The following is a 15,021-nucleotide window of genomic DNA, read 5'->3' as shown; positions in this document are numbered from 1 at the left end:
GTGTGAGAGAGAACAACTGGAGCAGCTGCTATGATCTCTTTTCATGGCTCTGAGGAGGAGTAAGCCCTGGCCCACAGCCCAGACACACTCAGACCTGCTACCGTAGGTCCCACACAAGACAGACAACTGTGAGGACAGCTTTACGATGAGATCTCTCAACAGGGTAACAATTTACACAGCCCATAATAACACAATCTACTGTCCCACAAACTGTACAGGCAATGGGTTGTAGGATCTGTGTGAGAAAGCTAATGTTCAGAGAAGCCAGCAATTGGAGCAGTATTTCAAAATATCCTCTTCTTCCTCCTATGAACAACACTGATTTATAGCTCCACAGTAGAGTACCACAGCTATTCTGCACAGTGGGAAAGCAGGGAGAGGCAAGCACACTTGGGGCCAATCAAACACAGTTTCCCGGATAAGTCAGAAATATGATTCATCCCTGGCTGCTAGAACGCTGGGTTGAGTGGCTTTGTGAAATCCGTCTGTAACAGTGTTACAGTGTAACAGAAAGAAACTCAATTGCATATGCTGTTGTGTTGTGAAGTGTATACAGGTCATATTATCGACTTGTCCCTGAAACGTGGTTGCTGCTTTTAACTGAATAGGCTTCTAACAAGTAAGTAGAATGATCCTCATATTCAGTTGTGTTCTGCTCTGCAGCTCTAGTCAGAATGAATACCCCAGACAAGCCAGGGGGGTGTCTAAAAGGATACAGCACAGGGGGAGATGCCTTTCTCTATGTGACCAATTACAAAGAAATGCAGATTATTTGAATTATATATAGACACTATATTGAGATTTTAATATATTTTTTAAGACGAAACAGAAAGAGATTACATATTTATGATGGCAAATATTATAGGATTATGTCAATGTAGTGTGTTGGGTTTTGCAGTTCCAAAATCTATATGTTGTTTAGATGGTGGTCTGATTCTATGTAGTTAGCCAGACTCTGTTCCGAAGCTAAATAGCATAATATAGGTATTACTTTAACCTACAAAATTCTCCCTCACTCACCAACCCTGTTCTATGGGGTTTCTTGGAAATGTAAGTATGTGGGTCTATGGGTACAACACAGATATATCAAAACTATTTACGGTAACAAGTGAATGTATACCTGTTTTATCGTTGGTGCAAAAGTGTATAAATACCTGTACATGGTCTGGAACCCTTTGCCTTATTTTACACTGCCAATCAAAAGGTGTATTTCAGGAAGACATTCTGCAGGTGGTTGGTTTCTGTCTGCTGAGTGTCTACTAATAAACTGTCTTTGGCATTTTCACAATGCTGCTTCTTTTTCATGCTTAACACTCTCAACAAACCATTTAAAATGTTATTGTCTCCAACAGTTTCCGCATGTGGAAACAGTCAAAAAGACACTTTTTCAGGTAAGAAGACACACTCAAACCAAAGTTGTGCACCCCTGGTTTACGTATACTCTTTATTTTGTCTCTCTAAAATATACCTATTTCAACATCCGTTGGAAGTATACTCAATTCGTAGGCAAGGAAAGAAGGCCTAGATACTCTTTCCCAGTCCACAAGAAATGTTATCTTGAAGGCTCCTGTGAATGTAATCAAGCCCGGACTACTGCATTTGGGGCCCTTGGGCCATCGACTTCCTTTTGTAGCACTTTTACATATTCTGCCATGGGGTTGTGAGAAAATGTTCAGTTTTAAAGCAAATTTCAAGCTATTCTACACATTTTGCAATGAGTCTAAGATTTAATTTTTCTGTTTTAAAGATAATTTCCTACAATTTTGCACATTTTGCTTAGTTTTTTAGTGGAGCCGAGTGGTGGATGAACATGTCAGCTCAAATGTAGAGTAGAGAGAATTTGAATAAACGCTGTAGGCTGATTTCCACAACAGCCTTCTTTATTAGTCATGAGAACAGTCAGGAAGTTTAAAATTCTGTTTAAATCCATTCAGAAAACAAAGGCCATCCATCTACCTCATTAGTGGGAGAAATCTCTTGACATGCAGTGGAGAGAACTTCTATATTCTTTCAGCTCCAGGCTACAGAAAACAAGGAATACAAGAAGAAGTTGCTGAAGTGAAAACAGAAGACAACTTCTCAACTCATAAACATTGTACTGTGTTAGATATAAAAAAATAATAATGATTTGAATTTCAATAATAATTCTATTTTCTACTAATGTCAATTAAGCCCACAGCTAAACATTCTATTTCTGCCTGTGAGGTAAACTTTAACATGGCTGAAGAAAATTGTGGCAATGTTTCTGCTGTGAAGAAATAATACAGCTCTCTGTTGGTGAGCATAAACCCTTTTGCACGCACACATACACACACACACAAATGTGCTCGCGCGCACACACACACACAAATAAATGATTGACACTGTGATGGCATGACAACCTGAATCAGATCAACGGGTTGGCCCACTCTCCCATTCATTACCATAACAAATTTGCTACTTTGCTTTCACTTCTCAATTCAGCGGGTTGCATTCCAGAGACATCTATCTAAATAATATTTCATCAAAGGTTGATGATGTGGGTGAGCTCATCTGATTCATATGCATGCCAGAGTCATTTTCTCACTTTCACATGAATTTCTTGTTTATTTTGACAATGTGCTGGAACACACCCAAGACGCACCCTCTGCATTGAACTATTTGGGAGTAAAGCTCATTAAAATGATTTGCTAGGGGTCTATTAATAACTGTTTGATTCCAAGCAAAACGAAACATAAGAGATGTTTAGCTTTTTCTATTCAAAATCCACAGAACACATCATTATTGTGGACATATCCTTAAACACTCTGCTTTAAGACGTCATCTCATTTGGTTAACTGGCTCATCCACCAACAAGCTGTTGAGCCTGGATACAGGCCTGGTTCAGCATTTGCCAGGATGGCAAGGCTGTGTCTGGCCATTGTCTGAATAGATATTTATTCCAAGGTTAAAATCTTTGGTAACACTTTAGTTGAAGGGCACCTACAGAAGAACGTCATAACATATTCAAAAGCCATACATAAACACTTTCATGTACTTATGAAATATATCTGTGTAATTTTATGTTAATTTCTATGGCACATACACCAACGGCCACATTATTGCACTATTCCCTGTTATTGGACAAATCCAACATGAACACAAGGTGGCAGCACATGATCTGAAACAAATGGCATGATGTGAAAATTCTACTGAACAAAGAAATATTGCATACTGGACAGTAGTATCCAGTGCTTCAATAGAACGTGATGTAACCACAGTGTGAGTTCATACACATGCCATGTATAATAAAATTGCCACTTGTTTCAGCATATAATTCAAAAGTTGTCACGGCTGTTGTCAGAGCTCAGATTTGAAAGCAAAACATCCGTAAAATCGACTGCAACACTTTTAATTAAGCTATATGCTGTCATTGACATGAATTATGCAACAGCTTTAATGAACTTGTATCAATACACACAGGATCTATAATTAAGCTAGTCACGCAAGCTGGTGGGTGGGCATAGAGTCGTTCTCTAACCTTCAGGCTATAGCTATCTCTCTACAGAGGCGATAAAGCTTGTTTGGATCGCTGCAACATTTGGGTGATAAAAGATACTCCTGTTTGTCTGTTACTATCTAAGGAACAGAAGTATTCCCCTCATGAAGACATTATGCACATGTTTTTTTAATGTAGAAGTACATTTAGGCTGTGTGGAACATCTGTGCAGTGATGAGGATGGATAGGAGTAAGTATTTTCTGATGAGACGGTTTAGAGAGGGAGAGGAGTGGGGAGGAGAGACAGTGAAAGGACAAAGATAATATATTGACACTTGGTAGATGGAGTAAACAGTTAGTACAAGTTTAGTACAGGTAAATGACAAAATTAAGAAAACACTTGAGTAAATGAGGGATACAAAGTATATTGAATGCAGGTGCTTCCACACAGGTGTAGTTCCTGAGTTAATTAAGAAATTATGCTTAGGGTCATGTATAAAAATACTGGGCAGGCCATAATTTTGGCCGCCATGGCTATGGCCCCATAGGATCAGCAGGCATAAGAATGACAATGCCCCATCCACAGGGCACGAGTGGTCACTGAATGGTTTGATGGGCATGAAAACGATGTAAACCATATGCCATGGTCGTTTCAGTCACCAGATCTCAACCCAATTGAACACTTATGAGAGATTCTGGAGCGGTGCCTGAGACAGCGTTTTCTACCACCATCAACAAACCACCAAATTATGGAATTTATCATGGAAGAATGGTGTCGCATTCCTCCAATAGAACTCCACACACTAAGTAGAATCTATATCAAGGTATATTGAAGCTGTTCTGGCTCATGGTGGCCCAATGCCCTATTAAGACACGTTATGTTGGTGTTTCCTTTATTTTGGCAGACACATGTATCTCGTTCTATATATCTGACAGACATACACCAGGATTGGCTCATATAACCACTAGTCCTTGGTTGTAATTTATACATTCCATTAACAACCCTTCAGTTCATAAAGGCATGTTTAGTGATGCTTGTCACATTGATGATGAAAAAAGTGTGTCTCCTTTTTGTCTCATGAAGCAAAATCATATTTCATGCATGTATGTATTTGAATGTCTATTTCAAATATCATGTGACACTTATGAGGGTAGAATTAATAGAACTACTCAGACAGGATTGCCCTAGTCTATAGGTGCAGAGGTTGGCTAGCTTCTGTAAAGAATTAGTCTATGGTGTATAATGTTCTCCATTCGACACCTCCTCACCTCCAGGCACAGCTAACAAACAGGTACAGATATAGAATCTTAATTTGAGACAGTTTGCTACAGCAGGAAAATAATCCGGAAACAGGAAATGTGAATTATTATGTGGATTCTAATTAAGGGACATTTTTGGGGGGGTTGAAACATTTGTAGGGGTTGCTACATTTTTAAAGTGGAAATTACAATCTTTAGAAGCCTTATTTAGTTTGTGCAAGAAAATTCTCAACAACAATTTCTCAGTGATAAAAATGAAGATCCTACATCTGTAGGTATCCTATAGCACAATGCAGAAATCAGCAGGGTTCCTTTACCAATTGAAAAAAAGTCTCCCTAGATTTTAATCATCGCAGATCAGAGTTGTCTCATGTCTACTGAAGTACTCAAACTGCAGTCTGAATAACACTTACAGCACACTAACAAGGTTGAAATACTTTGTTTTACTCAGGCTATTTTTCTTGCCCGTGGCTCACAGCATCATTATCTCACACACCTAAAAAGCCCTGCATCTATTTCCCTCTATGCCTTCCTCTACTGCTCCTTTCAAGGAGAGAGAGACATACCGAGCACAGATTCAGTGAATCATTTCCATTCTCTGACACCTTCCTTCCTAGCTGTCTATCTCCTCCATCAAGTAGAATGAGGAATGAGAGTGACAGAGAGACACCTGGCCCTGAACAAGTGAACGACTGCTGACAGAGAGAGGATGGGAAAGAGAGGAAAAAGAGTGAGGGGCCCGCATCGCACTGCCTGATGGGATAGAATCGCACGCGGAGGCAACAAACTACATGGGACTATCAGTTATAGTGACAGGGCAGGCGGTGGCGTTCTATTAGCAGGCCGGGGGATAGGCCCAGAGCAGAGCCCGTCCCGCCCAGGATGGATGGGCCTTTCTGGTGGGACTAAATTAATACTGGGGAGTCTAGTCTAGTGAATTGCTTTTGGAACAATGTCCTCCTGAGGAGCTAATCAGACAGGAGTTACCAGAGAGTGCCTGTGGGGTTAGGGCTCTGTGTATCAGGGCTGCCTGGGAGAGAGAGAGCAGGTGCACCACCACAGAAACAGGAACTCATTCCAGGGCAGGAGATAGGAGCTCTTGTCTCGTCCCTCTTGGTCACGATGGTACAGTCTTAGACCACTATATATAGACTCTTTACAATATAGAATAACTAAATGTTTTTGATGTATTCACGAATGGCAATTAAAGGCTGGTACTTTTACAGGCTGTAAACTTAGATAGTAAACTGATACACCACAAGTAACTTATTGAGGTATCTGAGGACCCTTATAGAAGTATTCACATTTCAAATGTGCCTCAAAATGATGTGGTTATATTTTCTGCGAAACTGAAGAAAAAAACATATTTACTTTAATACCCACTACCAAAGTCCAGTCCAGTCCAGTCCACTGGCTACTGAAACCTCTGCTATTCTAATGTGAACTCACAGAAGTAGAAGAACTTGAAGTATTTCTGAGTTAGGACCTGACAGGATGAGGTCAGAGCTGAAACAGAGTGGATAACAAACCTGATACCATACATGACTGAGTCGTTAAGATGTGTAAGCGAACACACTGTATGGTTGCTCACAATGGAAACCTGGCGTAACTAATGGCTACTTAACGCAAAGTGTTACTGAAAGAAATCTATGACCACAGGGTGGGGAAGAGAGTGAATGCGCCCCGGCCGGCTAGCGTTCCTTTCAGCCTGACATCAGGCCAGTGCGGCACAGTGGAGAGGCTTGCCTTGCTGCCCTGAGAGAGAAGAGTGCCTCTGGCCAAGTGTCTGTATCACTGCAAACACATTCACAGTGTGATTCACTGCTCAAAGGAGACACATCACAGACTCACAGGCTCATGAAAACACATACCATATTCTATAGTAACTGAGTTATACTGTAGTGTTGAGAATGCTACTGATGGTTTTGGAGCAGCCATTGTCTTTGTTTACCAAAATTGGTATTGAGGATTTCCTAATGATAATATCTGAGTAATAATAAACACTCACTAATGACTTAGGGTCTAAAATGCCTTATCCTGCTCCTTGTAACAAAGGCAAACTCAAAGACTATGATGATATACAGTAGTACTATGTAATATTCTATATGAGGATGAAACAAAAACAAAAACATGATGATTTGTTGCACGTTCAGTGTGCAAAACTGTTTTTTCCATGTGAAGTTGGTGGGATTGCATGTTGTGACCATCAAATGTAATCAGCTAGCAGCTCTAGTCCCTATCAGCCAGCTTGCTGCACAGCACAGAGCTCTCTCCCTTCTCGCCTCGGGCAACGGCCACACTCGCACCCTTCCCCCCTTCTGTGTCTGTCTGTCTCTCTCTCTCACCAGGCTCCAGAGACCCCCCCACTGCCCCGGGGCCCTGGGCTCCCACAGTGTCAGGGAGGCTTGAGTGTTGACAAAGCAGCTGGCCTTCAGAAGACACATCAAACCCAGGCCCTGGTTGCGGTTAGGGGCTGAACACTCAACAAAAGGACTCCAAGTTTCAGTCCTAGGCCATTACTAGCCCCAACAACAGAACTATACACCCACAGACAGAGAGAAAGCAGAAAGGCCCTCAAGGGGACATAATATATTATATTCCCTGTTCGAAACAGGATCCCTGACTGCTGTATGAACTCAAAACACGTCCCATACATTGTGAATATTCAGAAGATGGCAGTGGAGTGATGGATTATCATAAATGTAAAGCATAAATCGAGGTTAGGGGGTTGGTATCATTTTAACACATGCATCCTAATGACAATTCTGGGTCCCCCTAATGCTGTTTTTCTCCCCCTAGGCAACATTAACCAGCACCTTACATGTGATGTATATTAGATATGACTGGAAGCATCACACTGTTCACATTGTTACTGTGAATAAAATAGTGGACACCAGCCAGTTACAAAGGAGAAAAGTGTATTTTTTTATATTGGTCCCTTCATCTTCAAAAACATTATTGATCACGTCCCACAATTAGGAATTGAAGAGAATAGTTCTCTTAGTAGACTATAATGTTTTTACTCTGTTAGTAGTAGTATACAGTGCATTCTGAAAGTATTCAGACCACTTCACCTTTTCCACATTTTGTTACGTTACAGCCTTATTCTAACATGGATTAAATAGTTTTTTCCCCTCATCCATCTACACACAATACCCTATAATGACAAAGCAAAAACAGGTTTTTAGAAAGATTTGCAAATGTATATATTATTTTATTTTAAATACCTTATTTACATAAGTATTCAGACCCTTTGACATGAGACTCGAAATTGAGCTTAGGTGCATCCTGTTTCCATTGATCATTCTTGAGATGTTTCTACAACTTGATTGGAGTCCATCTGTCGTAAATTCAATTGATTGGACATGATATGGAAAAGCACACACCTGTCTATATAAAGTCACACAGTTGACAGTGCATGTCAGAGCAAAAACCAAGTCATGAGGTTGAAGGAATTGTCCATAGAGCTCAGAGACAGGATTGTGTCGAGGCAGAGATCTGTTGAAGGGTACCAAAACATTTCTGCAGCATTGAAGGTCCCCAAGAACACAGCGGCCTCCATCATTCTTAAATGGAAGAAGTTTGAAACCACCAAGACTCTTCCTAGAGCTGGCCGCCCGGCCAAACTGAGCAATCGGGGGAGAAGGTCCTTGGTCAGGGATGTGACCAAGAACCCGATTGTCACTCTGACAGAGCTCCAGAGTACCTCTGTGAAGACGGGAGAACCTTCCAGAAGGACAATCATCTCTGCAGCACTCCACCAATCAGGCCATTATGGTAGAGTGGCCAGACGGAAGCCACTTCTCAGTAAAAGGCACATGACAGCCCGCTTGGAGTTTGCCTAAAGCCACCTAAAGGACTCTTAGACCATGATAAGCAAGATTCTCTGGTCTGATGAAACAAAGATTGAACTCTTTGGCCTGAATGTAAAGCGTCACGTCTGGAAGAAACCTTACACCATCGCTATGGTGAAGCATGGTGGTGGCAGCATAACGAGGTGGGGATGTTTTTCAGTGGCAGGGACTGGGAGACTAGTCAGGATCAAGGGAAAGATGAACAGAGCAATGTACAGAGATATCCTTGATGAAAACCTGCTCCAGAGAGCTCAAGACCTCAGACTGGGGCGAAGTTTCACCTTCCAACAAGACAATGACCCTAAGCACACAGCCAAGACAACGAAGGAGTGACTTCAGGACAACTCTCTGAATGTCTTTGAGTGGCCCAGCCAGAGCCCGGACTTGATCTCGATCGAACATCTCTAGAGAGACCTGAAAATAGCTGTGCAGCGACGCTCCCCATCCAACCTGACAGAGCTTGAGAGGATCTGCAGAGAAGAATGGGAGAAAATCTCCAAATACAGGTGTGCCAAGCTTGTAGCGTCATACCCAAGAAGACTTGAGGCTGTAATCGCTGCCAAAGGTGCTTCAACAAAGTACTGAGAAAAGGATCTGAACAACTTTGTTAATGCAATATTTCAGTTAGATTTTTGTTGATAAATTTGCCAAAATGTATAAAAAACTGTTTTTGAGGGGGAAAAAATATTCAGTCCATTTTAGAATAAGGCTGTAACATAACAAAATGTGGAAAAGGTGATGTGGTCTGCTTACTTTCTGAATGCAACGTAGACCTGTCATTTAAAAAGATGAGAAAAAAAGATGAGAGATTTAACTGAAGCACTGAACATTTTCCTCTGTGATTAGGGTCTTATAGACAACCACATGATGGCACTAGAAAGAATTCTTTATCAAGAATGAAATTGAAAATATTCTCCAAATAATGTCAAAATAGAAATATGGTAAAACCAAAACAAGAATAGCTGAATAGCTAGGGTTAGGGTTAGGGTTAGGGTTGGGGTTAGGGTTAGGGTTAGGGTTAGGGTTGGGGTTGGGGTTAGGGTTGGGGTTAGGGTTAGGGTTGGGGTTAGGGTTAGGGTTAGGGTTGGGGTTAGGGTTAGGGTTAGGGTTGGGGTTAGGGTTAGGGTTAGGGTTGGGGTTAGGGTTAGTGAGGGTTGGGGTTAGGGTTAGTGAGGGTTGGGGTTAGGGTTGGGGTTGAACCAGGATGTGGACATGAAGCTATGGTTAGGGTTAGGGTTGAGAATAGAGTTAGGTTTGAACCAGGATGTGGTAATGAAGCTATGATTAGGGTTAGGGTTGGGGTTAGGGATAGGTTAGGGTTAGGGTTGGGGTTAGGGTCGGGGGTTAGGGTCAGGTTAGGGTCGGGGTTAGGGTTGGGGTTGGGGTTAGGGTTGGGGTTGAACCAGGATGTGGACATGAAGCTATGGTTAGGGTTAGGGTAAAGTCCAATCCATGTCAGAAATGTTATTAGCATTTTTCAAGACAATAAATTGCATGTTGCATTTTTGATCCAACCCAAGTAAATGCTGTTTAGTCTGCGAAACTAAGTTGACATTCAACAGCTGCATCAGACTAGGATAAAGTACCAGCCCTCGTTCTGCACTTTTCCCAACTTAATTGCCAACATTTAGGACTTGGGGGGAATCACTCTGTGCCTGTTAAAAGGTGTCTCTATCTGTCTATATGCAACACAATTCCACAAATTCTATGAATAAACTGGCACCTCTCATACTGCCTTTGAAATGATGAACAATGAGTGTCGCTGCTGCACCTCAGACACATGCCAACATCAAGCAGAATGTCAAATGACTGAGAAATGGAGCAATTGACAGGAGCGAGACTCCATAAAGCATGCATATTACTAAAAGCAAGTTCTGGATGTTCTTTTAAAACTTCCGCCACACTTGCCAGGGGAAACAGAGGAGTGTCGAGAAGGGGTGCAATACTCGGGTTAGGTTACAGTTGTGAAGAGTAAGCAGGCATTTAGATAAGGTGAGTACGACTACAAACTGTTTCCTCTTCAGTGTTTCATACAGTTACAGGGTTCACTCCATGAACCTGATTAAGGCATAAAGGAACAGAACAATTCGGTAACCAACTTTTTTTTAAAACACTTCAATTCAAAATGTGTGATTTGTGGTCAGGCTGAATATTCTAATGCATTACTTTGACAACGTTTCAAAGATCCCAGCAGGTAGTATTATGTTGCACCTCTCAGGCCATTACTGGAGCAGAAAAGCAATTGAGCAGAGTGGTGAACAGATTAGTGACTTGTGTTATACCGATGATCCAGGTTTACCCTGCCTGTTAAATTTGTGTTGTAACTCAGGTGATGTCCATACAGAGCGTGTATGAGCCAAAGGGGAGAAGTGTCACAGTATAGCAGACTGGGTTTGGCACCTTGACTGAGATCTGAAGACTTCCATATATTTCTAGACTTTAGCTCAACAGGTTAATATGGTCTTGAGTACCACCAACAAATATGTAAATAGTTTTCTCAATGTCCCTCTAAGATTTCGAATACTATTTCCCTCAATGCAGACGCACATTAAACATCTGAAATAATGGAATGGCCTTTACAATATGTTTCCTGGTGCACTGTACACAATATTGAAATGTCATCCAATCAAACATAATGCTTATACAATGCTGAGTGCAGAGGATAACAAATTGGATGGATGTTGTAATTCCTGTGCACCCATGCCCCACATCACATCATACAAATGGATCTCCCAAGAGCAAAGTCTCACATACAGTTTGTACAGACCAGAACCAAAAAGCATTCCAATTACTGCGTGTCAAAACCACACATAAACACTGTATCAAATGAATATTGTTATGGGTCTAGGAAATCATACAAGGTATATGTATAACCCTTTACAAAAAGGACAAAATGCTGGATAATAGAATAGCACAATATTGTAGTCCTCAACATGTCGATTTGGGAATCACTATTAGTGACACCTGGTTTAAACCTCCAGGCTCTTATTATTCTCAACGGGTCATGAATGAATGCATACAGCACATTAACATAGGATCTCTCCAACAGGCCTAGCACATCCTGACTCATTCTTTCTTTCTCTGTTTTCCTGGTGTTAGTACACTGCACTCAGAATCTATCGTGCAGAATACATTCACAATATTGTCTCTGGCACTGTAATAATATTCATTTGTTTTTGTGTAATTGTAGGCTACTTTCATTTTACTGAATACCTGAAGTGTGTAGGCTTTCGAAGGGAATACAATTGAATTTGATCAAAAGGAAGATTATGTTTGTGTCTGACACATTGCAAATATGAGTGCTACAGTACCTCACTAAGTGGTCAAGTGGTGTGATATTTTTCATTCAAGGTTGGACTTATATACACTGAATAAATAACCTCATTTTGATTCGTTTATAGACTCACTTACAATATTTTGACATTGTTATTGGTGTGTGAACTCCAAATACTCATTCATTTACTATTCTAGTGGTCAAGAGGGCCATATATGAGTCCTGTATTAAGTCTACACTACATGCAAATCTTCAAACTGACCTACTTCTTCTTTTCACATCAGACACTCAGCTAAAATCCATAAATTAAGGAAATTAACTGATGGGGCCCAGGGCAACTTTGTAAGCTATTTAAATCTTTAAATTTACACCATCCCTGCATACTTCATGTAATTGAACAAACTGCAGGGTTGTTACTTTAATGAGAAAAAATCCTGTCTTCTTGCCTCCAATTTGTACTCCTGAAGACAACAAATGCATGCCAGAGGGCAAGTTTATCTTGCCCTGTTAGGGGGGGCTGCTTCCTAAGGCAGCTCTGATTTCTATCCAATTCTTATAGCCGTTCTTTGGCGCGCCAATCACCAGACATGAACCTGGTAACCACCTCCTCTACGAGACGCGTTTTAATTCGATCAATCAATTAAATTGGAGCACAAAAGGCAACTCTCATTGCAATCGAATTCACCTTATTATTGTATTCCTTCACTATTCTTTTTTTCTTTGGACCAATAATCATTTCCCACACTGGTTGGCGCCAAATATCAAGAAACCAAATAGCTGAGCGCGGTGGAGAGCCTGGATTCGACAGTAGGCCTACGGTAATTACCGTGTTCAATGCATCAATTATTCACAGTTATTTACACGCAAATAAACAAACACGCAAATAAATAAATAATCACAAGTCTATGTGAGCACCTGCACAGGAAGGAGGCAGAGCAAATAGATATCACTTTGACTTACACAGGTGCCTTTCAGGCTACTATAATAGGGATGCAACGCTGATATACATTTTTTGGGGCATTGTGGCGTTTTATATAACAAAATAAAAAATTTGCCCGACATTTAACATAAAGCATCTTTAGGTAAATTAGTAAAATCCTCTAGCTGGGCTGGCAGTCTGCTTCGCTGTTTGCATAGGAAATTGTCACTGCAGACATCTCCATCTAGCCCTGTGCTATAATTGAAATGGCGCGTTTAGCTGGAGGCAGGTTGTGAGGGCGCTTTCTGCAATAGCAGAATGCATGTCGATAGACGTCATTTGGTTTTAATGGCCTACAGGACATTTGGTGTTACTACTGGAGACATTAGTGGAGAAGGGACAGGGGAAAATCGCCGCATGAAAAGTATCCAAGGAAATCTACATATTATTATTTTATTGACACTTTGTCAACAAGTTACTAGTGTGCCTTTATAATAGCTGTAAGTACACGACTAGGGAAGCGTGCCCTGTTTTACTTATTTAACTGGAGAATGGAAATGTATGCCTAGCTGGAAATGCCTGGGGAAATTTTACATCAGACGAAATGACAATGATTAAAATCTGCTTTTTTCCTGCTCTAAATATATTGAGCGACGTGACACTTGCTTGATACTGAATAGCACTTAACCGTTACCCCCTGCACACCAGAACGTTAAACCGTTACAGGGGCTGGTCTATTTATATGTTTTACCGGAAAATACGAAAAACCTAACATTAATTATTATATCTGGTCATAGACATCATTTTTGTAAAAGGGAGAGAGTATCACTTTTTCGTTTTTAAAATCTGACTGGGTGCGAGTAGAGATAATTGTAGCCTAATTCTTGCCCCAGAGGCGTTTGGGCAGCCCGGAGCGAGAATTCTTTTTTAGCGCTGCTCTGTTATTTAGAGACAGGATTATTGGCTTTCTTCTCATAACAGACCGGCAGTTTCATTTAAGCAAAAAGACACTCAAAAAGCTAAAATACGAAGCAGGATTTGACCGACTCAATTTTTAAGTGTATACCAATAAGAACCGAAAAGGGAAAGGAGAGATCTCTTCTATGTATAAGGTAAGAACGCTGCTTTGCTTCTTCCTGTGTCGCTTTTGTGGAAAGAGCTTGGTCTGAGCAAGTCAGCCAGTATCAGCTATAGATAGATCTTTAAAGCCACAGTGACCCTTCTTTTTAATCAATGTAGCTTTCACTGGTAGATTCACATGCTTTAGAACAGTTTGTGGATACAGTGTTGGCAGTGTCGTTCCAAAGGAGCCGATTCTACTTGAGGAATGCTTGGGTCAGCTATTGGATGGCACTCTAGTTCTACGAAACTCTGGGCATGTGAAAAAGGGGAACGCAGTCATCAGCTGGGACTGATAGATACTGGAACGGATTCCTTCGGACTCCTACGATGTTTGAAACGGTATGACTAAATTCATATTAAGATACGGCATTTCCTCATGGTATGATAGCCTACAGTATCAGCGAACAAACTATACTCAACACCAGGTAATTTGGAATAACTTCACTTGTAGTAGGGCTATGTTTTGTCCAGTCTGGGAAAGGTGTGAATGTTTGTCTAGGCTGTAGTCTTTCCCTTGTTGTCTATTGATGCTGTTGGCATATTTACGCATTGTTCGCTTTTGAATCAAACGTCTCTGAATCATAATTTCATGATGGTAGAAATGAGTAAGACGCCATATTGTGCATCTGGTAGAAGTAGGCTATCCGTGCGCATCAATGTAAACTGTTCAAGAGGGCAAAAGTGGATACTCTATGGATCTCTGCGACTGTGCATGTTCTTTTTGGCAATTTTATTTTATAACAATTACGCACATTCTGATCTTTACTTTGTACAATTGTCAAATATATTTCTTTGGTACACTATTGCCCATAGTGAAAATCAACTCTTGCGAACGTTTCAAACCGGTTTATTGGCTAGAGTTACTACAGCTGGAATGTTGGTCAATAGGAAACTATTATAACACAAAGTCAGGGAACAGACGTCAGTTGATCTCATTCAAACGAGTCAATGGTAATAGTTCCGGTATTTGTCTTTTTTATGTGAAAACTCTTGTGAGACTATAAGGGCATCGAGTTTCTTGGCTTATAGCCTTTTAATAATGATCATCTTTACCCCCATATTGATCATATAATAACAATATGCTTTCCAATATTTCACGTTACCCTCCACTTCGTCAACTCCTCCCATCTTAACC

This window comes from Salvelinus namaycush, chromosome 1 (assembly GCF_016432855.1).
Source record: "Salvelinus namaycush isolate Seneca chromosome 1, SaNama_1.0, whole genome shotgun sequence".
Classification (NCBI taxonomy): Eukaryota; Metazoa; Chordata; class Actinopteri; order Salmoniformes; family Salmonidae; genus Salvelinus; species Salvelinus namaycush.
Note: the sequence above shows the minus strand (reverse complement) of the source record.